The sequence below is a fragment of the Enhydra lutris genome, unplaced genomic scaffold (genome assembly GCF_002288905.1).
Source record: "Enhydra lutris kenyoni isolate GAN:26980312 unplaced genomic scaffold, ASM228890v2 scaffoldscaffold7, whole genome shotgun sequence".
Classification (NCBI taxonomy): Eukaryota; Metazoa; Chordata; class Mammalia; order Carnivora; family Mustelidae; genus Enhydra; species Enhydra lutris.
The window spans coordinates 2,454,941-2,478,412 of record NW_019154091.1 but is presented as its reverse complement, the minus strand read 5'-3'; positions in this window follow the sequence as shown (position 1 = coordinate 2,478,412).

Genomic DNA, 23,472 nt, shown 5'->3' with positions numbered 1-23,472 from the left:
GACTTTTATTTTAGCCCTCCACCTGGGAGAGGCTGAGTACCTCCAGCGTGGCTGGGACCTCCCCAGGCCTGCAGGGTTAGTGCTGATGGCTGCTGTGATTCAGAGGGTGAGCAGTGTGCATAATGTGGAATCCTTTACCTTCTGGTGGACCTCGAAGAGCTCATACCATCTGCATGCAGGGAGCTACATTTACCAGGTTTCCTTGCCACCTCGTTTGCAGGTGGGTCTGGCCACTGTGGGGTATTGGTGGAAGTAGGATGGACCAGAGTATTTCTCCTCCTTTTTGCTTCAAACGAGGACTCCAGCACTAGCTGCTTTTGTATGCTTGTTTATTTATGTAGTTTCAGCTCCTATCAGTCAATCCTATCTTCTGTTTTCCCAGCTACTGTGGCATGTTTCCTACCACAGTTCTAAATCTCAACCACTGGCTTCAGTTCCTGGCTCTGGTAATGCCCCATCTTCCCTGGGTCCCTTCAGCCCTAGGCTGGGGGCATCTTTCTGTTCTTGCTAATAGCTGAGTTGCCTTACCACCTTCCTTGACTTCTTAGCTCTTTCATCACCTGTGTAACCAGTTCCTTTGACACTGTTTCTGTCTGAAATTCTTTGGCATGTCTTTTTACCTTGCTAGACACCAACTGCTACACCTCCTTCAGTTAATGCTATTTTATCTTTGTGTTGGAACTGAGGCTCTCAGGCAAGGTTTGTAGTCTCCCAGGCCATACACTGGGAAACCAAACAATGGTTCCTTCCAACAATTAGGTGCCTGTGAACATGCCCTGGGTTTCACTTATGCTTTGGGCTTATGACCCTCTGAGGAAGACAGGATGCTTGTCCTTTCTTAGTGAGCTACTCTATACAAACACTAGTTAAGCTTCTTGAGATTGTCTTTGACCTTAAAAAACTTAAAAAAACTGCTCTTAGCTCATCATCCATTTTCCCCTTTTCCTTGGTTTATGTTACACACTCTGTTATTTCTCTAGACTTTGCTACTAGAGACAAGCCTTTAAATAAAACAAATAAACACACACGCAAAAACAAGTCAGGGATGCAGAGCATTGGGGATGCACAGATCCATTACAGTGATCAGTAGCTACATTTGATTTCCAGGGACAGCAATGACCTCAGGGCTATCATCAATATACAGTGGTATTGGTAGTGGCAATGGTGTCTTTACCAACCAGGTTCTGTAACATGATTTTGAACATGATCCCTGAATGTGTAGCATCTGAGCCTGGTTTGCTGACTTTCCTAGAGATTTTGTGAGCTACCTAACATTTTTTTGGTAAGTCATAAAATTGTTTCTGATACTTATAGCTAAATAAAAGATACAGAAATTGGAACCATGCACAATGTTTTCTGATCCATAAAACCCCTACATTCTGGTGTGCCCAGGTGTACTTTAACCTGTTGTGTTTTCAAAATGGGTCCACAATATCTGAGTTCCATATAAAAAGTCACTAAAATGGCCTGTGATAATTAGGTGATTAATTATGATCTGTCCTTTGAATGCCAGTAAGTATGTTTTTGACCTCAGCTGTGCCAATGTGCTGAGTGGACTCATTAGTTAAGTGGCCATGGCAGCAGGAACTAACCTACTAGTTTAATTATGTGGAATTCCCTTCACTAAGGATTTCCCAAAATCACCAACTTGTCAGCTCTAGTGACCAACCCTAACCGTCTCAACTAATACCATTCCAGTCATTCACATGGTGGCAGGTTCATCATTTTTTACTTCTTTTGTAGAGAGAGAAGCGGTTATGTCCTTACTAAAATAGATAATATTTGGATTTGGATTTGTTTCCCTTCCCTCCATGCTTCTGCCAAAGCCATCATCTGTAGAGACTCTGAATGTCTTGTTCACTGTCACAGTATCTCACCCAATGTTGTTTTTCACCATGAAACTCACATTTTAGGAAAGGATGCTGATAGGCTGATGCCTATGGAAATTTGTAGTCTCACCATAAGCTCTGTCCAGGAAGTACCTGTTTTTGTTTTTGTTTTTTTTTTAACAGTAGAATGATTGAGATAAGACTCAGATACTATGCCAACATAAAGTTAACATCTTGAAATGTTGGGGTACCATTTTAGAGGTGAGACTTATGTTTACTTCTGTTTGATATGTGGTGCAGACCCTTACAGAAAATATGGATCCAGGGACCAAAGTGAGGAAATGGGAGTGCCACTTCTCATAATTACATTTAATATTATGGTCATTATACTATGACTTCTGGACAATAGTTGTATAGCAGCTTTAGTACTTGGAGAAGACATGCCTCTCCCAGAGGAAAAAACAGAGACTGCCACTCTGCCATCCCAGGCTCCTTTTACCCTGGGCCAGGAAAATATAGACCATAATGTTGGGTGGGGTTGACTGGGGTGACTAATGTGACTGATCCTGGTTACCAAAACTTTCTGATACATTGTGGCCAGACAGGAGTATGAATGAAATCCAGAGTAAACTCATAGGACTTCCCTATTCAATCATAAGTTAAGGGAAGCTATTTTAATTCCCTATAATGTGGGAACCACTGAAAGCTCATATCTTGCAGGAATAAAATTTTGGGTCAGTCCGAACACTGGCCATCTGAAGAGAAAGTAAAGGGATGAGTAGTGGATGAGTAGTGGAGTGGATGAGTAAATATGGTAGACCATATTTACTATGGTCTTCTTACCAGAGGAGTCATGGTTTGAAAGTAGACATGAAAAAGAATAGGAAGTAATCCTCATTTTCAGGAACATAAAGGAAACCCTCTGAATATTTACTTTTGCAACAAGAATAAAATCCAAAGTTTACTTTGATTTACTGTGTGAGTTTGCCACTGCCTAACTCTCTCACTTCATTCCATTCTAACCATTGCCTGTCATGTTAAAGCTTACCAGCGAAGTTCATTCTAGTCTCGAGGATTTGTACTAGCTGTTCCCCCAACCTGTAATGATTTCCCCCCAGATATCTACATAATCTCATCTCTCACTTTATTTGGATTTCTGCTCAAATGCCCCTCATCTGTGAAACTTTCCTTGCCCACGTTAAACTTTCCTTCCACCTCCTCATCCATGCTTTAGTTCTAATGACTATATTGCATATTAGATAATAGACATTATCTATGTCCATTATCTATGTCTATGTATATTAGATAGTAGACACACATAGATATTTATTGTTTGTCCCTCTCCAATGGAGTATGATCTCCATGAGAACAGAAACTTTTTATTTATTATTATATCCATAAGGCCTAGAATAGTGGAGGTGTTCAGATATACATTGAATAAATGATTTAATTAATTAATTAATTGGATAAATTATTATCTAAATTAGATAAAATGTATTACCAGATAAGGGAAAGCCTTGCAAATCAGATTGTATCTCTCAAAGTTCAGACAACTTACTAAGCATTACATAAAAGATGTTTGAGAGAGTTTTTGAAATTGCTCTGGGTCCTTTGCTATCTTCCAAGCTCTTTAGCCATTCAGAATTGTGCTGATGGCTTATTCTACTCTGAAAATGCTTTTATGTATTATGTACCTATTTTTCCCAAACTACTCCCAATTCTTCCTTCCAAATCTCCCAAATGAGCATCCTCATTTCCTTTTCCAGGAAACTACCGACTTCTGTCTTTTTCCCCCAACATTTTCTTCTCAAGTGATATATCTTGATTATCTGGCAGCTGGTTCATAAAGATGGTGGAAGGGGGCCTTATATCTTTGTTATCACCCAGCATCCTGATTAATGTGCCTCTTTGCTTCTTTGTATCATCTTTTGAAGTTATTCTGAGCTTTTGTTTGGTATTTTCATTATCAGAATGTCCACATTGCTGCTCAGATGACTGTCTCTCATGAAATATAGTATGGAGTTAACTCTTTACTTTCCCATCAGGGTGGTCAAGGTGGCCTTCTCTCCACTTGCTCTGTCCACACTATACTGCAGCTTCAAGATTTGTCCAGAAATTTCTGCTACTCTTCCATGCCTCACTGCTTTTCCCTTTGAGCTCATTTCACATATACATTTGTATCATTTCTACCTCACATTTATGACTTTAATTACATTACTGTTTGGCGTTTTATTTCAGTGGGGGTTTGAAATTTTTTCTGCCTCCAGGCAGTTATCAGATCCCACATTCTCATTACCAAGATCTCTCTCCCATCAGTGATCATCAGTGTGGAGAATTTGCTATGCCCCGCTGCATTCTATTTGAAAACTTCTGCCTATTTCAATTGTCTCAGTTATCTTTCTCAACCAGTTTGTAACTTCTGGAATCCTTGATTGTGTCTCAATTTTCTATAGTATTCCTCCAAATAGTGACTTAACATATGGGATAGTGCTAGGCACATAACAAGTGCTCTTTTCAACAAAAAGTAATTGATTGATAGATTTTTTATTGATTACTAACTGAGGGTTATACTGAAATTTAGGTGAGTCATTATATGTGTGTATACACACACACATATATATAATGACATATATATAATATACAATGACACACATAATATATTTGAATACTTTTACCTTAATTCCAAACTTTCAGTAAGGCTGTTCTTGGATTGATGCCATGATTGCCATGATTATGTATTATGGATGGGGGTTCTATAGCTCCTTGGAAAGTCCAATTTTAGTTCTGCAAACCTTAACTCCCATTTCAAGTATGGCAAAGACCAGGCACCGGGTTACTCTCAGGCCTCTTAGTCCAGCCACTGGGGAAGTGGAAGTGCCACTAGAGACTGAGTTCAACAATGTGGGCAATCAATCAATCAATCAATCAATTATAGTTATGTAATAAAAACCAGTAAAGACTCTGGACACTGAAGCTGAGTTTCCCTAGTTAGAAATTACTGTATTTGTATTGTCACACATTGATGCTGGGAAGGTAATGTGTCCTGAAAATGACACAAGCTTTACATTTAGAGCTCTCTGAAACTCTGTCCTATATGAATTTTCCTTTTGTTTGTTTTAATCCCTGTAATAAATTATGACTTTGTATATCATAGGTTTCAATGAGTTCTGTGAATTTTTCTAGTGAATGATCAAAACTGAGGTGGTGTTGGGAATCCCCCAAACTTATATTTAGTGTCAGACATGAGTGAATTTTGAGAGACTATGCCCTGAGACTTTGCAGTTTGGCTAACTCTGGTAATGACACCCCCATATTTCCCTCCTCTCTCAGAGTTTGAAACATGACCAGAAGTATTATTTTAGCTTGAGAGAGACAGGGCTGACCTTTGCTTTTGTTTTGATTTATTTTTCCACCCCCTCTGTCTGTGCTGGCTTTATTTCTATAGCCTTTCTCAGCTTCTGTTTTCATTTTCCACAATGTCCATTACCTTATACTCAAACTTGCTTGGTTCTTTACTTCACAGAGGTCCAATGGATAGGAAGAGCTTCCTCTCAGCTGGTGTAATTCACTATAGGTTCTCTAAAAGTTAGATATGGTGTTCAGGGATCTAGGGATGACCCATGCCCAGTGTTCCCTCCCCAGACTTCAAACTTTCCTCATTCCCCACTGCATAGAGACTTAGTACCACAAGGACAGGTCATCAGGTGCTTGGGGGTGCTGACTTTCCTTTGCATTAAAAACCTTTTCTGCCCATTCTCAGCACTTCCTAAATTTGCTTAGCCAGGTGTTTCATAAACCTGACTGATTATAAGTATCAGTTGAGACTCTTGTTAAACATTCAGATTCTCAGCATATCTCGTGAAGATTTTGTTTGTAGGTCTGGGCTTTGGCTTGAGAGTGCATTATTTGAATTTAAATACTAAGTGTATCAGTTATTCTTATGATTACTAACCATATCCGTGAGCCTGGACTTCTGCTTCATATATACTTCTAACTTTCAATTACTATCTTCCGTGTTTTCCTTATCTCTGCTGGTGTTAGGACACAAACCTGAATCTGTTTTGTATGCCCTCTGTGTTGAAGGAGTCATGCCCTAGCGTTGGTCCTGGGGCTGGCAGTCCTCCTACCTCACCTTGTTATGGCCAACACTCCTCTTTGGCACTAGGATCTTTCCTGTTCCATATCCCAGCGTCTGTAGTCTTGCCACACATGGATGGATGGATATCAAATATAATGACCAACTCCACAAACAACTTCATTTAATTCAATAAACATTTACTGACTTGAATTATGTCCCAGGCACTGTGCTAGGTGCTGATGAGATGAAAAAAGGAAAATATTCATAGTTTAAAGACACGTAAAGAAACAGCCATAATACCGTATGATAAATGCTTTAGCAGCAGCATGTACAAAGTGCTATGGAAACTCAGATGGGGAAAGTGATTAATTCCTCCAGGGAAGGGTCAGGAAAAGTCACAGAGAAGAGTTTACATTTGGAAGGTGACTGAAAGTTCTCTTAGAGGTCAGGGTGAGGGGAAGACATTCCAAGGAGAGAGCAAATCCGAATCAAAGCCAAGAAGAGTGAGAGTGCTCTCTGTGCTCAGGAAACTTGGACTGAGTAAACTGGTGGACAAAGAGCAGTGTTTTTTCCAAGTGTGGTCCTCACGCCATCTGCACCATCATTCTCTGGGGAATATGTAGAAAATGTACATTTCAAGGCCTTTACCTCTTACTGATTTAGAATCTCAGGGGAGGGAGCTAAGCCATCTTTCTTCTTAACAATCCTCCTAGATGATTCTTGAACCAATTAATGCAGTGATTCTCTACTTTGGTATGCTATAATCACCAGGGGGCTTTACAAAATATTAATGCCTGAGTCTCACCTTCAGAGATTGTCATTTATTGGATCTTGGGTGTGGCCTGAGCATTACGGCAAGCTCCCCTGGTGATTCTAATGTGGAGAACCAGTCCACCCCACATTGAAAACCACAGCACCACAGCATCAGATTCAAGAAGGTGAATGATGGAGATGTAAAAAGTTCATGAAGGAGTTTGCAGAAATTGCAGAGTTTGGTTTTGATTTTATGAGTGATAGAATGGGGGCGGGGTGGGCGGTTCCTACAAGCTCACATTTTTCTTTTGGTCTCATTAAATACTAGTAGTAGGAAATAAGACCCAGTCTGGTTTGTATACACTTTTTGTTGGGGGAAGAGATGTTTTCCTGGGAGCTTGTCTATATGAAGTGGCTCAGCTATGTGTGACTGTGCTTTCCTGGTAACTGGGCACTGAGTATTCCTGTTCCTTTCTTCAGAGATGCATTGGGCACCTATTTGATGCCCACTGTTGAAAAATCCCTGTCTGTATCCCAGGTGAATTCTTAGCCATGCTAAGCTTCAAGGAGGCAAGACTGCAAAGAGATTGGTAGTGGGGGTTATACATTTACATAGTCTCCTTTAAGCTCAGAGGTTAGAGGTATAAACTTCAAGGCCTTGAGATTAATGAATAGAAAGAAATGTGTGGATTATGGTGCCTTTGGAACACAGAGGAGAAGTTTTGGGGTAGAGCAAAATAGCATGGATGAGGAGAGATCGGAGATGAGGGAGAAAGTACAGGAAAACAACCAGTCACCATCCCAGGCTAAGATCCTAGAAGCTTTGTGATCAACTTGATCAAGATAGAATAAAATATTTCATGGGCACAGGTGTGAAGGCAAAGGAAAGGGTGTCAGAAGTACAGGAGCCTACCTAGCAGCTAGTCAAGCAGACCTCAATGAAATCTCTTCCTCTTAGAGTCTGCTCCAATTACCCCCTTTCCTCTTCTGTATTCTCCATGCTTTCTCCTCTTCATTAACACCTCTGCATCCTCATTACACATAGGGCTCCCAGGAGCAAACAGCAAAACTTTCCTAAGAAGTTTTTTTTTTTTTTTTTAAGATTTTATTTATTTATTTGTCAGAAAGAGCACAAGTAGGCAGAGGCAGAGAGAGATGCAGGCTCCCTGCTGAGCAAGTACCCCAATGGGAGACTCAATCCCAGGACCCTGGGATCATGACCTGAGCTGAAGGCAGCCGCCTAATTGACTGAGACACCCAGGCATCCCAGACTCAGAAGTTTTTGAATGAGCCCACGAGTCACAGCTTTTGTTGAATCTTAGAGCTGAGAAAAAGATTCTTGGTCCAAGAAACTTTAATTTGTGTATCTTCTCCAAAAAGGAGAAGATACGCAACTAGTCAGTGGTAGAAGTGAGACAGACCACTTGGTGTTATATGTAAGTAATGAATCACTAAATTCTACACCTGAAACTAGGATTATACTGTATGTTAACCAACTGGAATTTAAGTAAAAACTTGAAAAACAAACCAACCAATGAACCACATAAATAAAAGATAGACCCATGTCTTCTGACTTTCTCTCTGGGACTGTGTCTGCTTGTACTAAGCTGTTGTCACAATGGTGAATTCTTAGGTTTTGCATGTTTTGAGTGAGAAATTTTATATTCATCAATTTGGTTCCTATAGCCACTTTATAAGAAGGCTACAGCAATTAGTTCCCCATGTTTGCTAAGTCAACTGAAGAAGGAAACTACTTTGCTTAAAAATACAATTTTCTCTGGAAAGGAAATACAAAATTTACAAAATAGGGAATTTCAGGCTCATATAATTTTAGGCCATATGATCAGATTTTTCATATAGTAGATTCTAGAATTATACTTTGCCATTATCACTATTTAGATTCCCAGAACCATTATCCTGGGACAGGGAGACACTTTTTTGATTCTGTGGTTGAGTGTAAGAAAGGACATTGTGTGGTTACATTATGTGTGACCTTTGTCTTACTTTCTTTTCAAGTCTTCTGACCTTATCTGCTGCTGCTCTCACACTAGGACGTGGGAAATGAGCTCATTGCTTCTCTCACAAAGCAACACAGTGGCGCCTTTGGCTATGGCTTTATTTGGTTATGGCTTTATGGAACTTGGGAACCTAACATAGTGTCCGACTCAGGGCCCGACACTTAGTGGGTACTCAGGTTTATTGCTGAACTAAGTTGAGATGACATTTGCAGAGTTGCACAGAATTATTATCAGGGCAACCTTGGACAAGTCATTTCCATTTTCCAAGTTCACTCTTTGTTCCTACAAAATAGCAGACAAGAACCAGACACTTTCTGATGTTCCTTCCCACTCAGAGATTATAAATATTTTGGCATCTCTTTCAAAAAATCCCAGAAATTTGGACCAGGAGTGACTTTGAAGGTCAATTAGCCCAACCCACAGCTTGTTCAAGGCAGAGCCAGACTATTCAAAAAAATGGAGATTTGGCAACTTTGTGGTTTGTGTAACAGTGAAAGTCAGCCAAAAGGAATAATTCAGATTAAAAATCATTTGAGGGCCAGAATTATTCTTTTTTTGCTCAATATCCATCAAGTCAATAAGAAATAGTTAAGTCTCTGCTTTGGTTTTCTTCTTTGTTTTCTATGAATGTATACCTTACATACAATAAAATGCACTAATGTTAAATGTACAGCTTGGTGAATCTTTACATATGTATCCATCCATGCAACTACTTTCCACATCAAAATATAGAACATTTCAACACCAGGGGAAAGCTCTCTCATACTGTCTCTTAGTCTTTGTCCTCTCTCAAGGAATAGAGATCTAATTTCTACCACTACAGGCTGGTTTTGCCTAGTTTTGAATTTTACGTGAATGGAATCACACAGTATATGCCTGTTATGTCTGACTTTTTCACTCAGCATTAAGTCTGAGATATATCCATGTTGTTTTCACATGTCAGTAGGTTGTTTTATTTTTACTTACTATATGTGAATTGTATGATTATATCACAGTGTATGACAGTCACACAACTTGAGAATTTACCAGTGCAGAATATTAGCTACAGCTCAGGAGAAAAAATCAGAAGACTTGGGTTCATCTTAATTTTACCACTAAGTAGCTTTATAAACTTCTCTCTGGGCCCATTTTCCTCATTTGTAAATGAAGAGTTTGAGCTAAAGAACCGCTAGTAATTTTTCTAGCTCCAAAGTTCAACAAATTGTATGAGTCACAGACTCCATAAGGAATTGGAAGATAGTCGCTATATATATATATATATATATATATATATATATATATATATATATGACTCATATTGAGAACTCATATCAAAGAACGCATATCAAGAATGTGTAAGCAAAAATAATAGATAACACAACTAAAAGCAGGAAGTATGCTTATATGCTCTGTGTGTGTGTGTGTGTGTGTGTGTGTGTGTTACTGTTGTTACGATGGAGTAGAAATTTGTCTAGTGGGGAGTCTTGGGGATGCTATGACCATGTAATGAATATACTTAGGCACTCAGAATCATTTGGTCATCTATATGCTGCAGAAACTGATTTTTCAAAAAGTGTCCCTTTGTATTATTTTCTGTAAGGGAGGCACCATATTTAAGTGAATGCATGAAATGTGCATAAAAGGGCTTCATAAACTGTAAAACTCTCTGCAAATGAAAGGCACTGTTATTATTCTAGATATAATATGAATACAGCTGCCATCAACCTCCATTCATCCCATTTGCAGGTGTAACAACCAATAAGGGTATTTTCCTTTGTTCCTTTGCCATGGCCATGGGAGAGTTTCTGAACCCAACACACAAATAACAGCTGTGATTTTAATTGAGACTTCTGAGTGGATAAGCAAGGTGTATAGTGAACGCATAGCAACAGATAGACTTTCACTTGGGCAGACACATTATTATTTCCTCAGACTTTGAAAAGGGAAAGTTTTAACAGACCTCTTGGAAGTTGACCCTTATTTCCCCCCCCACCTGTTCACATTTACTGTCACAGGATGCGTCATCTCTCTCCCACGCACACAGTGGGAAAACAACTTTGCCATGCAGAGCAAAGAGACTATTTTGCTATGTCAGGGATATGAGAATCTGCATATGGTTCATTGTCCATTTCCCAATTAGGTTCCCTCCCTAGGCACTGGAGTTTCCTGCCCAGAGAGCCTGTCTGGGATCCTTATCATTTCAGCAGAAATAAGTCATCATGAGAGGCCCCTGCAAATCAGAATTTGCCAGAATGCTTGTGGTCTCTGCCTTGGCCTTTCTAAAAATTTTGCAACTCTATTCTTGCCTTAGAAGGGTGAGAAGTTGTCCCAACAATGTAATCAACCCAGATTGGTCAACCGAAGGGAATTTGCTTGTTCACTCATATTTGCTTTCTGTATCTTCTTGGATAAAGATATGCCCAGGGCTCTGCCCTTTGACTAGAATGACTAGCTATTGGGTGTTTCCAGTAGTGGGCATAGATGTGTTTTGGAATGGGTATTTTCCGATTAATGTTTCCCCTATCATGGACTTAGCAGCTGTATAGTGACACACACACACGCACACACACTAATAGACGTAGAGTGAAAAGGGCTTCAGAGTTAGGAAAACCTGGGTTTGAAAGTTGGATTTATCACCACACCTGGATGATAAGCCTCAGTTGCCTCATCTATAAAATGGGGATGAAAATACTTTCCTTGCTCTTAGGATTCTTGTGAAGTCAAGAGAGGCAAGGCATATACCCCTTCCCAGTGAGATCTGGCTCATGGTAACTGCCTCATAAGTGATGGATTGTTCCATAGGTTGTGCAACTGGAAGAGATTATCCAGTAGTGCAGGGAGGTGGCCAGCCCAAGTTTTGCAGTAAGTTAACGGCAGACTTAGGACAAAAGTTAAGCCCCAGAGCTGTTTTCCACTCTGAAGCAAATCAGGCCATGTACAAGAATTGCTTCCACAGGTTTTGGGAGGAGGCAAAATGAAACAAAAGAAAATGAACCAACATATTTCAATGAAACAAATTTTTAAGCTTTGATGATTTTTTTTATGTGAGGTTTTATTTTTTATTTTATTTTATTTTTTAGTGTTCCAAGACTCATTGTTTATGTACCTCAATGTTTATAGCTTTGATGATTTCTTAAATTGAGTAGACTATGGTTGATTGGCATGAAAGGGAGTTTTTTATTTTTATTTTTGTTTTTGAAATACTAGCCTCTCTTTATATTTCAGCATTTCTTCCATGTTTAGCCACAGACATCTATATTGCTTTGAGGAGAGTTAGGATTGTTAGATAAGGAAGCAAAAAGAAAGAAACTAATAAAATATGTAAGAGAGTTAGGATTGTTAGATAAGGAAAGCAAAAAGAAAGAAACTAATAAAATATGTTTGTGCAGCCTACAACAGAAGCATAGATTCGAATGCCAGAACTTTGGATTTGGAAGAGACAAGTTTTGTTGATAGAGGAAAAAAAAAATCTTTGAGAATCCTAAGGAAAGTTCCTTAAGGAAACAGGCTATATAATCTATGGCATAAAATCAGGTGCCATTTAGGGGAGGGCCGTGTTAGCTGTTTCAACCTTTTTTGTTGAGGACCTTCTATAAACAGCAGCCTGCATGTCACCTTTGCGTGGCTTTCAGCAGAAGTGAAACCCCACAAGGTCCCAAGATTTTCTAAGATTCCATAAAAGCACCTATTTGGATATTTCTCCTTTAGCGGCCAACAACACTGACAAATAACCTCCAACACAGCCACACTTCTCAGAGGGTGGGTGGAGATGCGGAGGGTGAGCCCCTAGCACAAGTATCCTGAGTCATCAGCTATCTTCATTAGGTTTAACATTAATTTTGGGAGTTAACAGAGCACAGTGATTAAGAGTATGTGCCTAATATCTTGTTTCTCTCCCCTTTTTTGATGAGGACCTTTGAGAAAATTTATGAGACTCTCAACCCATTAGTTTCCTTGTCTGCCAGATGGCATAATCACAACGTCTGCTACATAGGTTTGCTTTGGTTAAAATGAATTTATACCTATGAAGGACTTAGTTAGTACAGTGCCTGACACATAAAAGTGTCCATTAATTATGATTTCTAGTTGTTCTTACTATCTGTATTCAGCAACACCAGAGCAAATTTTTGTGTGTGTAGTACAGATATGACAAACTGGCAGTTTTTTTTTTTTTTTTTTAACAATAACCCAGAGGTAAGTTACATTTCACTGTCTCAACTTTCTACATTAGGTTTTTTGATTTTCTATTTATTTATTTATATGTGCTTTCAAGAAATATTTATCCAGCTGCTTCTATCTGACTGCCAAGTAGTGTGCAAGGTGGTGAGGATAAAATGACATAAGAGACATATTTCCACACTTGTGTAGTTTGCAACCCCAGCTATATTTTCAAATAACTTCTTTCCCTTTATCTGATCTGGGGACACAGGACAATCTCCTGAGCATATTCCCTAGTGCTGGCAATCTGGGGTCCTGCAGCAGGCCATAAAATGCATGGTATATGGATTTAATAATGTCAGGGGAAATTTTCAGTTAATCCCTTGGACTGTGGGTACACTCAGGATTCAAAGGCCAGACCAAAATGGCATGAAGAGAAACAGAGAACTGGTAATTATCTGGTGAATTTGGGTCATGTGGAAAGCCAAACTAAATTACTTTAGCCAAGGAAAAAATGATTTTTTTTTCCTCTTCACATGAATTGGTAGTTTTGGTAAGATTTTACAAGGGTCTCCCTTCTTCTCTTTGCTTTTTATTCCACCAGGTATTTCCTAGAAACCAGCATATTGTGAGAAAGATCTGAAGACAAGGACTTTGAGGGAAATGACAATTGTCCATTATGGGATATTATTTAGTGAGCACTGGTCTTTTCAGTGCATACATGGAAAATCAAAGCAAGGTTTTCAGTCATATTAAGTCGGCAGTGCTATCAAAAATCCAATCAACTATTAGGTGCTCTAACTTTGAACTAAATCTGACAAGTGTTTTTCATTTGTGAAACAAATGTTTTGAGTTAGATGCTTTATTTTAGTTCTAAATTATATTATTAATTTGCATTTCTAAGGCAAAAAAGCAAATGAAGGGAACATGCTTTAATTTTTATGTTTTGAGTCATTTATCCTTTTAATAGAAGATTTCAATGTATTCCCCATCCAGGAAATGGTAATGGAAATCTCCTACTTCAACATGTAATCTATAAAATCTTGTGAAATGGTGTAATGAGAATTTGTCACTTTGTCACCTAGCTGAACTTTTACAACCCTGAGACCCAAAGTGAAATGACACCTTCCCCAATTCAGATGAAGTGCCCACATATTTTACTGTGTTCTTACCAAGAAACTCTTCAGCCAAAATCCAGCTAGTCCAAGTCAATTTTTAAGCAAAGTGCATAACCAGAAATTGGCACAAACATTTGTGTATCATCCTTTCCATATTCAAAAGCTGTCTGAGACTCATTTGATTAAGCATAAAAATAACTCTGTGAATATCATTAGAAAGGCTGATGAACATTCCATGTCTGGTCCCTTGAATTTGTATTCTGAAGGTGCATTATTAAGTCACTGCTAAATACTTTCTCTTGTAAGAACCTGATCATGCTCTCTAAAGTCTGAAGGAATTATTTTTATATTGAGTTTAGGAGGTTTAATTTTTCTATTTCCATTCAACAGAAAGGAAACAGCTGGTAAATTAGGGAAGACCATTACAGTTTATTTGACTACGTAATCTCCACTGGCTTCTTTGGTTAATAGAGCATCTTTATTCCAACCAGGGCCCCCTCCCTGCCAAATCTCCTCATTAAACTGAGTTGTGATTAGAAAAGAATAAATGACATTTTATTTCATATGTGGTTCTTTCCAAGCTTCATACTCCTCTTTAAGTTTTCCTCTTACACTACTTTTCCTTGGCCTTAAGCATTTCTTCTCCCTGGCAGCTCTTCAACACAGGATGTGAAAAAGTTTTTGTCCAGTCTTATAGATTCCTAATGAATGTAGCATCTCCTTGTCCCCTCCTTGGACTCAACTGTTATCCATTCATTTATTTATTCCACAAACAATTCTTACGCACAAAACGTTCTTATGTACTTTAGACTCAAGCAGTCATCTCTGAGGATAATTTATTGGTTCAGAGATGGAAGTCTTCTTTGCTTTCTCAGATTTGTTTCTCTATTAGGTGGGGCAGTGGTGTGTGTGTGTGTGTGTGTGTGCGTGCATATGTGTGTGTGTGCACACGTGCTTTGCTTCTTTCCAGAGTCAAGAAAGATCAAAATATATCTTGCATGTGGTAGAGTGTGTTCCAAATGTGGACAGATGTTGACTGAAGAAGTATCACTTGAGAAGTTTGACTGAAAAAGTATCACTTGAGAAGTTTGTTAAAAATGGAGATTTTAAGAACTTAGCCTGAAGATGGCTTAGAAAGATCCCGAACTTACCTCCCAGAGACACAACGAATCTATAGCTACCTATGTAATGATTCCTTCTGAAAAGACCTGAAAACCTGCTGAACAGCATCTTCACAACAAAGGATAAAAGGACCATATCAAGATAAGTAGGAGAGGCAGAAATGCAGTCTTGCTAAAATCCCACCTCTGGCATGAAGACCCACAATTGTGAGGGATCTCACAAATATGGAGCTTATCCCTAAGGAACCAAGGGTTTGTGCTCCACATCAGACATCCCAGCCCTTGGGATCTGTCCTGGAGAGACAAGTCACCAAAATATTTGGCTCTGAAAACCAATATGGTTACGTCCAGGAGAACCAGAGTGCTGTAAGGAATGAAGATTCCACTTTTAAAGAGCTCACATGAAGACTCATTTAGCCTGGGACTCAGTGAAAAACCAGCAGTTTGAACAGCACCTAGACCAAGTGATAAGATTAATTTGCTAATCTTAAAACATCTATTAGAAGGACAGGAGCTTGTTAAAACTTTCTGGGGACTGAGTCACTGGCCAAATGCCATTTTTGCATTCTCCTTCTAACCTGCTAGCAGGGGACCCACCTCTGTGCTGCTCCTATGGCCCCTTCAAAGCCATACATGCAGGTCATACAGGGGATGCCCCTTGAGCACTTAGGTCTGGTGGACAAGGGAGTAGTTGTCTTTCTGGGCCCCATGGATCTGAAACAATCAGGGAGATGGTTCCCAGTGGGCTAACACTCCAAGGCACTGCACAGACAGCAGACCAAATAAAATACCCTAGTCTTCCTGTGAAAAAGGCCTATATACTCATCCTAGAGCTTCAGTCTGAGGTACAGACTTTAAGCTTACCACACATCTAGAGGCTCTCAAGAAACACAGCAGGGGATGCCATTTTTGTGTTCTCCCTTGACCTTACTACATGTCACCATGACCTCCCAGAAAAGAGCTAATATGCTTGTCTGGAGTCCTGATTTTTGCAACTGTTCCTGAGGGGACTTCTCCAGGTCACATGGTTTGAAGGCCAACTGGCTTTACAATTGCAACCCCACAGGACAGTATGTATTTATATATACTAAAAGCTGCTTCCTGAAGTTCTAGCTTCCAATCAGCCTGAAATTAGGTGCTGATGAGATCCTGTCTTCTGGAACATTTGACATACCTTTAATAATAGGGTTCTATCAAGAATAAATCAGGCTTCTTAGCAATCACAAAAGTTCAGGAGACAAACAAGATCTAGGGCAAAGTTAAACGATAAGGTTCATCTCCTATACAAGGCTGCTCCTTCAAGACTGGGTGAGATGTTTCACCTAGTACATAAAAATAAACACAGAGTCAAGCAAAATGAGGAAACAGAGGAATATGTTACACACAAAATAACAAAATAAAACTCCAGAAAAAAACCATAGTAAAATATGAATAAGTAATTTATCTGGTAAAGAGTTCAAATCATCATAAATATGCTCACTGAGCTAAAGAGAATGGATGAACACACTGAGAACTTCAAAAAAGAGAAAGTATAAGAAGGTTTTGAAGGGGCGGGGGGTGGGAGGTTGGGGGAACCAGGTGGTGGGTATTGGGGAAGGCACGTATTGCATGGAGCACTGGGTGTGGTGCAAAAACAAAGAATACTGTTATGCTGAAAAGAAATTAAAAAAAAAAAAAAAGAAAGTACCAAACAAAAGTCATAGAGCTGATGAATACAGTTATTATATAAAAAGCAGCAAGAGAAAAACAACTTATCATGTACAAGGGAACCCCTGTAAAACTGTCAGCAATTTATCAGCAGAAAGTTTGCAGGCCAGAAAGAAGTGGAATGATATATTCAAAGTGCTGGAAAGAAAAAACTTCCAAATAAGAATACTCTACCTGGCAAAGTGATCATTCAGAATTGAAGAAGATAAGCAAAAGCTATGGAAGTTCATAACCTACTCAACTTGTCTTATAAGAAATTATACAGTAAAGGCAACAGATCAATAATTTATAAAGCTAGTATGAAGGTTAAAAGACAAAAGTAGTAAAAATAACTATAACTATAATACTTAAGAGATCTACAAAATAAGATGTAAAATGTGATATCAAAAACATAAAACATGAGGGGTTGGGGAGTAAAAATGTCGAGTTTTAGAATGTGTTCAAACTTAATACACTATCAATTTAAAATAGACATATGTATTTGTATGTGAGCCTCATGGTAACAACAGAACAGAAACCTATAGTAGATACACAGAAGATAATGAGTAAGGAATCTAAACATTAACATTAGAGAAAAACCACAGGGGAAGAAAGCAAGAGGAAAAGAAAGGAACGGAAAGGAACTACAACAACTAGAAAACAATTAACAAAATGGTAGTAAGTACATACCTATAAAAATTATTTTAGGAGGGTATGTGCTATGGTGAGTACTGTGAAGTGTGTAAACCTGGTGATTCACAGACCTGTACCCCTGGGGCTAATAATACATTATATGTTAATAAAAAATTTAAAAAATTACTTTAAATATAGATGGGTGAAACTCTCCAATCAAGACAGAGGGACTGAATGGAAAAAAAGACCCATATATGTGCTACCCACAAGAGACCCACTTCAGATGTAAGGACACACAGACTGAAAGTGAAGGAATGGAGAAAAGATGTTTCATGCACATGGAAGCTGGGGTAGCAATACTTGACAAAATAGACTTTAAAACAAAGAGTGTAATAGAAGACAGAGATGGACATTACAGAATGATAAAGAGCTCATCCAATAAGTATAATATTTATAAATTTTTATGCACTCAACTTGGGAGCATCTAAATATATAAAACAAATATTAACAGACTTAAAGAGAGAAATTTACAGTGATATAATAATATTAGGGGACTTTTATATCCTATTTACACCAATGGATATATTACCTAGACAGAAAATCAATATCAGTCTTAAGTGACATATTAGACCAAATGGCCTTTATATATATATATATATACACACACACACACACAGAACATTTCATCCAAAAGCAGAATACACTTTCTTCTCAATTGAATATAGAACATTCTCCAGGATTGAACATATATTAGCCCACAAAATAAGTCTCAAAAGATTTAAGAAGATTGAAATCATCGCACATTATTTCTAACTACATTGGTAGGAACCTTGAAAAGAATTAGAAGAATATAATGGGAAAAAAACCCCAACAAATATGTGGAGATTAAACAACATGTTACTGAACAATCAATGGGTCAATGAAGAAATCAAAGGAGAAATGAAAATACCTTGAGACAAATGAAAATGGAAATACAAGATGCCAAAATATATAGGATGCAACAAAAGCAGTTCTAAGAGGGAAGTTTATGGTGATAAGCCCTACCTCAAGAAACAAGAAAAATCTCAGATAAACAATCTAGCTTTACACCTAAAGGAACTAGAAAAAGAGGAACTAATGAAGCCCAAATTTACTAAGAGGAAATGAGAAAGGTCAGAGAAGAAATAAATTAAATGGAGACTAAAAAGACATTAGAAAAGATTGATGAAACTAAGAGCTGTTTCTTTGAAAAGGTAAACAAAATGGACTAATCTTTAGCTAGACTCATTAAGAAAAAAAGAGCAGAGCAAGGATTCAAATAAATAAAGTCAGAACTGAAAGAGAAGTTACAACTGATACCAAGGAAATACAAAGAATCTATAAACAAGTCTATGATAACACATTGGACAAATAGAAGAAATGGATAAATTCCTAGAAACATATAGTCTTCCAAGACTGAATCATGAAAAAATAGAAAATATGAATAGACCAATTATTTGTTAGGAGATTGAATCGATAATCAAAAAATCTCCAACAAACATAAGTCCAGGACTGCACAGTTTAAGTGGTGAATTTTGGCAAACATTCAAAGAAGATTTAATATCTGTCCCCCTCAAACTCTTTCAAAAGAATTGGAGAACATGTCCAAACTCATTTTATATGGCCAGCATTATCCTGATACCAAAACCAAACAAAGATTCCACAAAAAGAAAATTACAGGCCAATATCCCTGATGAATATAAATGCAAAAAAAAAAAAAAATCCCCAAACTCAACAAAGTATTAGCAAACCAAATTCAGCAATGCATTAAAAGGATCATTCATTATGATCACGCAGGATTTATTCCAGGGATGTAAAGATGGTTCAATCAATCAGTGTGATATGCCACATTAATAGGATAAAGGATAAAAACCATATGATCACCTCAGTGGATGCAGAAAAAGCGTTTGGCAAAAGTGAACATCGTTTACGATTAAAAAAAAAAACTTTCAATGAAATGAATATAGATGAAATGTATCTCAACATAATAGAGGTCATATATAACAAGTCCAAAGCGAACATCAGACTCAACAATGCAAAGCTGAATGGTTTTCCTTTAAGATCAGGAACAAGACCAAGATGCCTTCTGTCACCACTTTCATTCAACATAATATTGGAAGAGTAGCCAGAACAATTAGATAATTTTAGGGGAAAGAAATAAAAGGCATTTAAATAGAAAAGGAAGAAATAAAACTGACACTGTTTGTAGATGATGTGATTTTACATACAAGTGATCCTTCAATAACATAGGGGTTAAGGATGTGGACCCTCTAAACAGCCGAACATCTGTGTATAACTTTTGACTCCATCAAAACTTAATTATTAATAGCCTACTGTTAAACAGAAGCTTTTCCAATAACATAAACAGTTGATTAGCACATATTTTGTATGTCATATTTTGTATACTGTATTCTTACAATAAAGTAAGCTGAAGAAAACATGTTATTAAGAAAATCATAGGGAAGAGAAAATGTATTTTTAGTACTGTACTATATTTAGTGAAAAAAAAAAATCCATGTATATGTGGACCCACACAGCTCAAACCTATTTTGTTCAAGGATCAACTCTATAGAAAACCCTAAAGGCTCTACCCAAAACTTTCAGATCTAATAAATTCAGTAACATTGCAGGATACAAAATCAATATAGAAAAATCTGTTGTGTTTTTACACACTAACAACAAACTACCAGGAAGAGAAACTAAGAAAAATATTACATTTATAATCAAAACAAAAAGAATAAAATACCTAGTAATAAATTTAACTAAGGAAGTGAAAAAAACTGCACACTGAAAACTATAACACTGATAAAAGAAATTGAAGAAGACACAAATAAATGAAAAGATATTCCATGCTCATGGGTGGAATCATTAATATTGTTAAAATATCCATAATACCCAAAGCAATCTACAGATTCAATGCAATCCTTATCAAAATTCCAATGGCCTTTTCACAGAAATATAACAAATCTAAAATTTGTATGGAACCAAAAAAGATCCCCAAAAGCCAAAGCAATCTTTAGAAAGAAGAACAAAGCTGGAGGCACCATACTCCCTGATTTCAGAATATATTACAAAACTATAATAATCAAAAGAGTGTGGTCTTTAGAAGTTTTGAACCAGTTTGGATGGAGCTTGTGGATTCTTATGCTCAACTAGCTTCTGCCCCACTGATGTGCAGGGCTAAAGTAATAGCAGTAACTATGGAACACATTGGAGAAACACCCAAAAGGCAGAATGGGAGGGTTTGCTGGCTCGAGGTAGCTACAGGAAGGAAGGAAAGAGAAGGATCAGTAGTCACTGATTTATACATATTGTTTCTTAGTTCATATATTTACAAAAACAAAAAGAATACTTTTCATTTAAGAAACTTTTGGAGAAGCTTTTGGAACAGCTTTAATGAAACATCACCAAACAATATTCTCCAAATAATTCTTTGATTTCAAAAAATAAATGTCTGATAGAATGCACACTTTTTGATTGACTATAAATTTACTGAAAGTTGAATGAAAGTAAAACTTAATGCTGCTCATTTTCTCTAGTATATTTAACCTATAGTCACAGACAGGTGATCATATTGGTATATATATTTGTAATCTTCAACTTCAAATAGATATTCTCTGCTAATACATTTCAGTACTAAGGTTGTCTTCCTACCTACGACAATAAATGTATTTTAGACCTTTTACTCCCACCTCAAACTTTGACTTCCCTCACATCCTACACTGTCCTCACTTTTTTTTTTATTATATACGTCTCAGGTAGATAGCATTATAATTCAACATCCATATACACTAAAAAGTGATCCCCCCAGAAAGTTTAGTTACCACACATCACCTTATGGTTGGCCACATTTGCCCCTTTTGCCCACCTCTAACCCCTTCCCCTCTGGTAACCACTGATCTGTTCTGTGTACTTATGAGTTTTGTTTATTTGTTTGGTTTGATTTGGGTTTTAGATTCCATTCCATTTGGTGAAATCATATGGTATTTGTCTTATTCTTCTGATTTATCTCATTTAGCATAATACCCTCAAGTTCCATCCATGTTGTTGTTGATGAAAACATTTCATTCTTTTTGTGATGACCTTGAATCCTACCTACTTCACAGAAAATGTAGACATCCTCAGACATGCCCACCCCATTTTTTTCTTTTGTTACCAACGTTATAAGCCTATCTGAAGTTTCACTTTTTTCCTCCTTCCTTCCTGTTATCATTGTGGAAGTACCCCCTCTCTAATCAAATATGACTCCACCCTGCCCCCCCCACAAGGGTCTGGATCGTATCCCTTCTCATCTTTTCAAGGACTTTGTTCTTCAAGTTTTCCCTTTCTCTCACTTTTGTCTTTGATCTTTACCTTTTTACTGGGTTCTTTCTGTTATCATACATGCCTTCTCTAGTATTTTCCATTAAAAATAACTCTTAGACTCACATCCCCTTTTGTCTCTGACACTTTCTTGATCAAAAGTTCTCTATACATTCTTCTTCATTTCCTCACATCTCATTGATTCCTTACCTTCACCTTAATGTGTATTCTCTCTCTTATCTACCAATATTACTCAAGAAAAGTCATAACCTACTAATCATTTTTATCACCTTTCAGTCTAGTGGAACACTGACAGTCTCCTTGTAACATTTTGTTGACCTCACTCCATGGCACCTCAATGTTCTTGTTCTCTTCCTATCTTTGTCATTGCAGCTTCTCAGAATCCTCTTCCTTTACCCAAACTCTGAGTAATATAGCTCCTTGGGATTTAGTCCTGGGCCCTTCATTCTTCTGCATACTCTTTCCTTAGATGTTTTTAACCATTTTCTTGTTCCAAATGATCTTCCTTTCTTTCCTTCCCCCTTCTTCCACCCTCCTTTTTTTACATCTATCTATGTAGTCTATTGATATGGTCTGAATATTTGTATCTGCCCAAAATTCGTATGTTGAAAACCTAATGGTCATTGTGTTGATATTAGGAGGTGGGAGCTCTGGGAGATGCTTAGGTCATGAAGGTAGAGCCTCATGGATGGGATTAGAACTTTTATAAAAAGAGACTCCATAGAGCTTCTTAACCCTTTTGTCATGTGAGGATATAATGTAAAGTCTGCAGTCCAGAAAAAATCCCTAACCTGAGCATGCTAGCACCCTGACCTCGAACTTCCAGTTTCCAGGACTGTAAGAAATTAATTTCAGTTGTTTATAAGCCACCCAGTCTGTGGTATTTTGTTACAGCAACTTGAATGGATTAAGATATTTATCATCTATCTATTTATCTCCATAGAAAAATGTATTGTTTTGTTTTCTATTGCATTTATCACGTGCCACCATAGATACCATTCTAAATCTTGCTTTAGACATCTATTCATGTAGTGTATAGAGATACACCCCATTTTTAATACTAAATGATAGTGTTCATTACCTGAATGCAATCAGAGTTATTTAATCATTTCCACACTGTTGACATTGATATTATTTACATATTTTTGCTTTAACAAATAATGCTGCATCAGATATCCTTATGCTTTCCTTTATGCACAGACTTGTCAGGGAGTCCCTAGGGTAGGGAGTTGAATTGATAGAGGATACAGACATTTTAAATTTTAATAGTTACTGCCCACTCACCCTCCAATGAACTAGAATATACATCCACAAGCAGAATATGAGAATACCTGTTTTTCCATACTCTTGTCAATACTTGATATTAACAAACCTTAAATTTTTGTTTGAATACAGGTTTTAGGGGGATTTTATTTTGGACTAAATATGCATTGGATGGTCAAATGTGTTGCTAAGGTGAACTCCAAGGTTTTGAACTTGGTTGATTGAGTGATGGTGCCGTAGACAGAAGTTCCAAATGGTAAATTCCTTACAGGGGTGGGAGCCGAGAGAGGAAAATGGGTTGAAGTCAAAGTGATGGAAGATATCCAAGTGGAAATTTCCAGTAAGCCTTAAGATGACTAAGGGATTCAGAGAATATAGTCTCTTTCCAAATCTTCTTTTCTTTTTGCCTATATAGAAAGTGTTTATGTGTTTCCCTGTGGCTCTGTTGATTACATTCTTATGTGTGGTTTGAAGCTCCTCTGGCTTCAAACCTGT